Raw genomic sequence first — 8519 nt, 5'->3', positions numbered from 1 at the left:
CTGAGATTCGAACCCACGGCCTCTGGAAGAGCAGCCAGTGCTCTTCACCATTTAGCTATCCCTCTAGTCGTTGTCGTCCCCCCCCCCCCTTTTTGAGACAGGGGTCTCATGTAGACCTATCTGGCCTGGAACTCATATAAGCAAAACTTGTCTTAACATAAGTGGACTCTGTATCCAAAACCTAATACCCATCCCACCCACAGGAATAAAGGCTGAGGAATACAGAGGAGCACTAAGTGTGTGGTATGCTAGGCAGAGGGTAGGTTTTCAAGTGGAAGCCTCACTGGAGCTGTGGTTGGTGCCTGTTGGTATGAGGCTGGGTTTCCAACAGTGGGGGCTGGCCTCAGGCTTGCGTGTGACTGAGGAGATCCTGAGTGGAGGCAACACAGGGTACCAGCCTCTGTTTGCAATTTTAAGACTACAAACAAGGCCTGCCTGGACTACAGAGTATGTTCTGGCCAGTCTGTACACCTTAGGGAGACCCTGACCCAAAGGAGAAAGGGGGTGGTGGTGGTTGGGGTTTATCTCAGGGGTTGATCACTTGCCTAGCATACAAGTGGTCCTAGGTTAAATCCTCAATAAAAATAACAATCTTATAGATAGAAGTAAACTGGGCCAAGCATGGTAACACAGGCAGAGGCAGGCGGATCTCTGAATTTGAGGCCAGCCTGGTCTACAGAGCAAGTTCCAGGACGGCTGGCCCACACAGACACACAGAGAAACCTTGTCTCAAAAAAAAAAAAAGAGAGATAAAAGTAAATGAAGATAGGAAGGGTGTTGTACACACAAAGTTCAGAGGTTCAAAGGCCTTGAGGCAGGAATGATGTCCAAGGATCTTTAAGGAAGTCAGGGTGGGAAGATAAGAGGCCGAGATTAGGAGGGCGGGTGGGGCCTTTGGCCTGTATCAGGGGGGTGAGGGGTGGTGTGAGCGATGACGGCCGAGCTCACAGCTCATGAAGGGTAGGAGGGAAAGTCTGTCCAGGCAGAAGATAAGTTCCATGAGGGTGGAGCCCCGCCTGCCTTGCTCCTCACCCAGACATATGACTCAGAGTGGCGTGTCCTGTCATCTGGTGACGCCTCGCGGTTTACCTCTGACTGGGGAGTGCCCACAGGCTCACCTCAATTAGCCCTCACTAAGCACTCTGGACCTGTTTTCCCTGGTGCGAAGGTGAACAGCTGGCCTGTAATTCAGGCACTGGAGAAGGAGGATTACGAACTACTCAGAGGTCAGTCTGAGCTACACAGTAAGACCCTGTCTGAAAATACCAGTGAGGGGCTGGAGAGATGGCTTACGGTCAAGAGCACTTGTCCCTGCCGAGGACCCAGGGTCAATGGCTAGCACTCACATGGTGTTTTGAAACTGTTAGAGGGGCTCTAGTACCTTTTTCTTTTTCTGCTGCCTTCACGGACACCAGGCATGCACATGGTGCTTGACTTAGCGTTTCTGTTGCTGTGAAGAGACACCATGACCGTGACAACTCTTACAAAGGAAACCTTTAGTTGTGGTGTTTGCTTACAGTTCGGAGGTTTCCCATGATCATCATGGTGAGGAGCCTGGCAGAGTGCAGGCAGACAGGTGCTGGAGAGGCAGCTGAGAGTCCTACATCTTGCAGGCGACAGGAAGTCCACTGAAACACGGTGGTATCCTGAGCATAGGAAACCTCAAACCCCAAAGTGACACACTTCCTCCATAAGGCCATACCCACTCCAACAAAGCCACACCTGATAGTGTCACTCCCCATGAGATTATGGGGCCAATGACATTCAGACTACCCCAGTGCACATACATACGTATGAATAAAACACTCATATGCACAAATCTAAAAATGAAAAAATAAGCCGGGCAGTAATGGCACACGCCTTTAATCCCAGCACTCAGGAGGCAGAGGCAGGCAGTCTCTGAGTTTGAGGCCAGCCTGGTCTACAGAGTGAGTTCCAGGACAGCCAGAACTACACAGAGAAACCCTGTCTCAAAAAACAAACAAACAAAAAGGAATTAGAAAAGAAAAGAAAAAAATAAATGGAGGGTCTGGAGAGAGAGTTTAGGGGTTAGCCACGTGCTATACAGAAGACCTGAGTCAGTTTCCCTGAACCCATACCAGGAGACTCCCAACTTCCTGGAACTGGAGATCTGACAGCTTCCAACCTCCACAGGTATCAGCACACACATGGCATACGCTCACACATAGACTCAAATTAAATCTACTTTTAAGAAAACAAACCAGGGCTGGAGAGATGGCTCAGAGGTTAAGAGCACCAACTGCTCTTCCAGAGGTCCTGAATTCAGTTCCCAGCACCCACATGGTGGCTCACAACCATCTGTAATGAGATCTGGCACCCTCTCCTGTATACATAATAAATAAATCTTAAAAAAAAAAAAAAAAAAGAAAAGAAAAGAAAACAAACCAGCCCTGTGTGGTGGCCTTTGATGCCAGCACTCTGGAGGCAGAGGCCAGTAGATACCTGTGAGTTTGATTGAGGCCAGCCAGGGATACATAGTAAGACATCATCTCAAAAAAACAAAATGAGGTGGGGTTGGGTACATAGCTCAGTCAATACAGTGACTGCCATATAACTGAGTTCAGACCCCTGAACCTGAGGAGTGCTGGACAAGGTTGAATTATGTCTGTGATCTCAGTGGTCCTGGGGTGAGACAGGAAGCAAGGATACACCCAGATGCTCATGGGCCAGCTGGGCCAGCAAACCCAAAGCAAACAAGACCTTGACTGGGCTGCAGAGACGGCTCAGCAGTTAAAAGCGCTAACACTGGCTGCTCTTCAGAGGACCCGGGTTCAATTCCCAGCACCCACATAGTGGCTCACAGCCGTCTGTAACTCCAGCTCCCAGGAATGAGATGTCTTCTGGCCTTGACTGGCACTTGCCCTCCCACAGACACAAACGTACTCATACCTAAATAACAAAATCTTGAGAGATATTGTCTCAAGATAGAAAATAAGGACCAACATCTGAGGTAGTCCTCTGCAATGTGCTCCAGCGTGCATACGCACAGTCAGACAGACAGACAGACAGACAGACACACACACACACACACACACACACACACACACAAAAGGGTGGGTCTTACCTTAGTGGTAGAGCACTTTCCCAGAATCCACTGAAGGGGACAGGATTATGACCCAGTAATAGAGTGCTTGCCTAGCAAACACAAGGTCCTGGGTTCTGTCTCAGTCCCACAGAATAATAAAGTAGAAAAAAAAAATAAGAAAACAAAACACCTCTACCTCTTAGTAAATGCAGAATATGTGCCCTAAACAAGCAACATAGATTCAGTAATGTCAGATGCATCTTTAACCTTCCCCTCCACACTAGGCATGGGTGTGGAACCTAGGCCTCTGCCTTGGCCTCCATAGTAGAGTGTGGCTTCTGGGAACCCAAGCACACTGCTAGCGGACTGTGGAGCAGCAGAGGCGTCTGGACCCCGGAGTCACAGCACTGTCCTGCTGCGCTGGTGGAGTGGGAGTGGGGAGGATGTGGCTTTGGCTCTAACTCCCAGCCCCCCCCTCCCCTGCTCTGCAGGCATCGGGCTTGTCCTTCTGGTAGTCAAGTTCACCGAGACCCAAGAGACCCAAGAGACCAGCGCGTGAAACAGTGGTGTCCCTTTCCTCCTGCGTGATCCCGAGCTGGTGGGAAGCCAAGGCAGTGAGTGGGCACCTCCACCTGCCTGCCGTCCCATCTCAGGCCCGTCTCACTGCGGTGCATTCCTCTAAGCCACAGGAGGGTGTAGGCACCTCCTGTTGGTCTCCGGTTCCTTGCCTTCTGTTTCTTTTCATTACTTCTGCCCCCAAGCTTTGGTGCCCAGGGTGTTAAACAGTGCCATTAGCCCCTCAAGAAAAGGGACTTGCCTTTCACCTGGTCTGCAGCAATGCTGGTGTATCCCTCCTGGATTTCTCTCCATTCTCACCTGGAGAAGGGCGTCCTTAGGGCTCACTCAAACCCTGGGATTTTAATTTGTTATTTCAATTCACAAATATGTTTCTGGTCAACAATTAGAGTGGGCAGGGAAGGCAAGATGCTGAGGGACCCAGTTGTTGAACAGCTATATGCCTGAGGTCCCTCCTACGTGCTTGAGGTCACGTTTGCCTGGAAAAGTGAGTATGAGGAGGGCTGGTTTAGTCTCTCCTGGAGTTTCCATAAACAGAGGCCCAGCTCCTATAAACAACATTATCCCCATTCAGCCACATCCAGGCAGCTGGATGGACTCACAGCACGCAGAGACCGTTTTCTTTCTTATCAGACTGAAGCACTGTACTAGCCTGTGACTACCATAAACAGTAGTGGCCCCTGAGACACTGATCAGCAAATCTGGGAATGTGCTAAGGGGCCAAGCTGGGCTTCCACTCAGTTATCAGTCCAGAACTTATTTCATTCTGCTTCTAAGTTAACATCCTAGCTGTTAATATCTAGATGCTGGGCCAGAAACTGGCTTTCTAGCTTCTCATGAACAGCAAAGCATCAGCGTCTTTGCTCACAGAACCCCAGAAGAAGACATACATGCCCATACAGTGGGTTGTGACAGGAGGAACATAAATAGGTGAGGGTGTAGCTCAATGGCCCGTCAATTGCCTCACATTAACAAAGGGGTGTTGTAAAGCTTGGAAAACCTTCAGACAGCTTTGTATCTGAGATCTCCCCTGCTCCCTAAACATGTGAGATGCAAACACAACCCTGAGGAATGAATGACCTCCATAGTGCTCAGGATCGCCTGGTCTTGAACTTTGAAGCCCCAGGGCCTTGGGTTCCTGGTACCAGGAATGGTATGTTCCCACCCTAGGAATAGCTTAAACAGCTTCCTCTTCTGGTGCCCGCTGATCACCACAGAACGTTTGTGGAGTGTGATGAAGTACAACAGTTCTGCAAACCTCCAGCAATCAGAGACCCACGTAGGTGGACTCTGCTAGCAGTCCAGTTCCCAGCCTTCAACCATGTGGGCTTCTGCAGAGTATGTGGCTCCACTGAACACTTCGATCAATCCAACCAATAGAGGGCAACTCCTTCACCTTGTTTCATCCCCAGGCAACAAAGTGAGGCATGCTCAGTGCACCACCCTGAGCCTCAGGCCAGGGAAGGATTAGCACATCTTATAAACTGGATGTATCTAAGGCTCTATCATCCACTGGACCCACAAAGATGGACCAGACTGACCTGTGACCTTTAGGGTTACTGTCAATCACTATCAGGGCCAAAATGGCAACTGGCCCAGTACTTAAATAGACATTAAGACACATAGGGCATTTGGCTCCAGCCATTAATAAACTTGACGTGGTTCTTTGGGGGATGTTTGTGTGTGTGTGTGTGTGTGTGTGTGTGTGTGTGTGTTTTCTACCATCCTAGCTGGAGCAAGATGTGTGGTCCACATGGGATGGGTCCGTGTCCAGGACCTGCACCAACAGCATCAGGTACTGGACAAAGCAGGCGTCAGTGCTGACAATGGTTTACTTTTCCATTTAAATCTTATGTGTATGGGTGTTCTGCTTGCATGCATGTCATCAATTGTGTGCCTGGTGCCCCAAAGACCTGAAGAGGGTGTTAGACCCCCTGGAACTGGAGTGACAGATGGGTCAGAGCCACCATGTGGTTGTTGGGAATTGAAATCAGGTCCTTTGCAAGAGCCATCTCTCCTGATCCAATGTTAGCTTTGAGACAGGGTCTCATTGTACAGCCCAGGTTCGCCTTGCTTCCGAGTCCCGGAATTACAGGGGTGCGCCACCACCTCCAGGCCAGAATCTCTTTTTTTTTTTTTTTTTTTTTTTTTTTTGGTTTTTCAAGACAGGGTTTCTCTGTGTAGCTTTGCGCCTTTCCTGGAACTCACTTGGTAGCCCAGGCTGGCCTCAAACTACAAAGATCCGCCTGCCTCTGCCTCCCGAGTGCTGGGATTAAAGGCGTGCGCCACCACCGCCCGGCCAGGATCTCTTAAAAGTGTCCATATGCCAGAGAAGCAAGAACTGTGGTTACTTCCAGGAGGGTGGCCCAAGAGATGCCAGTCTGCCAGGAACATGCCTCAGGACCTGTGTGGAGGATAAGGAGTTTCCCAAGAGTCCAGAGGGGAGAGGAAGCCCACAGGGAGTCAAGGCAGCAGGGCAAGGCAGGCCTCACTTGGAGGCCCCATTCAGCCAGTGCTGTGTTAGATCAACACAATGACCATATGACATTTGACCGAAGTCTGGCCAGGGCTCTAGTTAGCTGCCCTGTGGCCACCTTCAAAGTAGAAGAATGCTGAACCACAAAGGGGGCAATTACAGGGCCAAAGGGTGCTTTCCACCCAAGTATCAGAGTTCAATCCCCGGACCCACCCACATGGGGGGAATAACTGATTCCTTTGTCTTCTGACCTCTACACACACAGACTGTGACACACACATAAATGTAATAAATTAAAAAAAAAGAACAGGATTATTACTGACCCAATATAGTCTTAAAAAAACCAAGACTAGGGGCTGAGAGAGGGCTCAGCAGTTAAGAGCACTGACTGTTCTTCCAGAGGACCCAGGTTCAATTCCTAGCCACCACATGGCCGCTAACAACTGTCTGTAACTCCAAGATCTGACACCCTCACACAGACATACATGCAGGCAAAACACCACTGCACATAAAATAAAAAATAAATTATTAAAACAAAAACAAGACTAGCTGGGTGTGGTGGTGCAAACCTTTAGTCTCAGGACTTGGGAGGCAGAGGCTGGTGGCTGAGTTCAAGGGCAGTAGGACAGCCAGGTCTACACAGAGAAACCCTGTCTCAAAAAACCAAAAAGAACCAAGACTACCCCCTTTTCAGTATGATCTTGATAGGCTGCATCTTAGTCCAGCTGGCCCACACTCTCCAAGGTGGTTTGAATGAAAATGGCCCCCTTAGGCTCACAGGGAGTGGCACTATTAGGAGGTGTGGCCTTTTTTGGAGTAGGTGTGGCCTTGTTGAAATGTGTCACTGGGGATGGTCTTTGAGGTTTCATGTGCTCAAGCTAGGCTCAGTATCTGTCTTTCTGCTCCCTGGCAAGATGTAGAACTCCTCTCCAGCACCTTGTCTGACTGTGTGCTGCCATGCTTGCGGCCATGATGATAATGGACTAAACCTCTGAACTGTAAGCCAGAAACAGTGAAATGGTTTCCTTTATAAGATTTGCCATGGTCATAGTGTCTCTTCATAGCAACAGAGACCCTAACTAAGGCAACCCTCCACAGTTAAACCAAGAGTGTGGCCAGGAATTTCAAAATATGAAAAAGAGGAGCTGGAGAGATGGCTCAGTGATTAAGAACACTGGCTGCTCTTGCAGAGGACCTGAGTTTGGGTCCCAGCATCCACATGGAGGCTCACAACCATCTGTAACTCCAGTTCCAGGGGATCTAACACCTCCTAGTCTTCTCGGGTACCAGGCATGTACATGGTGTACATAAAGTCAGGCAAAACAGTTATACTCATAAAATGAAAACAAATCTTTTGTTGTTGTTGTTGCTTTTTTGTTTTTGGAGACAGGGTTTCTCTGCATAGCTTTGCTCCTTTCCTGGAACTCGCTCTGTAGACCAGATGTGCACCACCACCGCCTGGCTTGGTGGCACATGTTTTTAATCCCAGCACTCGGGAGGCAGAGACAGGTGGATCTCTGTGAGTTTGAGGCCAGCCTGGTCTACAGAGTGAGTTCCAGGAAAGGCGCAAAGCTATGCAGAGAAACCCTGACTCAAAAAAACAAAACAAAACAAAAAAACAAAAACTACGTGTGCCACCACTGCCCAGCAAAAATAAATCTTATTTTTTTTTTCTTCCACCCTCGAGACAGGGTTTTTCTGTGTAGCTTTGTGCCTTTTGGAACTCACTCTGTAGCCCAGGCTGGCCTCGAACTCACAAAGATCCGCCTGTCTCTGCCTCCCAAGTGCTGGGATTAAAGGCGTGAACCACTGCCCTTAAAATTTTTTTGAGGAAGCTTGGGATGCAGCTCTGTCAGTGAAGTTCTTGCCTGTCGCAGAGGAAGTCCGGAGTTCCATCCTCAGTACTGAGTAGTCTAGGTGTAGGGACACACACCTGGAATGTCAGCACTCAGGAGCTGGCAGCAAGCTCACATCCTGTCAGCTCCGTAAGAGCTTAATGTCAGCTTGGGGCACACAGGACCCTATATGGTACAGAAAAAAAAAAAAGCCAAAAACATAGTCGTCTCTAAAACACAACAAGGGAGCAAAGGCCCGTCTGCAGATGCACATCAAGTTCTGAGATAGACTTGGGCAGATGTTATTAGTAGTCACACACACACACATACACACACACACACACACACACACACACACACACCAAAAAAAAAAAAGAAGAAGAAAAAAAAACTACATAGTATTTTAAAAGGCCCACTTTATTAAACATATATTTTTTTCCTTTCAGATTCCCAATTAAAAAAAACTTTATCTACTTAAAAAACCACATAAATCAAACAAACAAAGCAAGCAAGCTACCAGGACTACTAGAGATGCTAAAGGAGGCCATGGCTGGAGAGGCAGAGAGAGCTACTGGAGGACTAGTCA

The sequence above is a fragment of the Peromyscus leucopus genome, chromosome 1 (genome assembly GCF_004664715.2).
Source record: "Peromyscus leucopus breed LL Stock chromosome 1, UCI_PerLeu_2.1, whole genome shotgun sequence".
NCBI lineage: Eukaryota > Metazoa > Chordata > Mammalia > Rodentia > Cricetidae > Peromyscus > Peromyscus leucopus.
The sequence above is the reverse complement of the archived record's forward strand: the minus strand, read 5'-3'. Positions refer to the sequence as shown.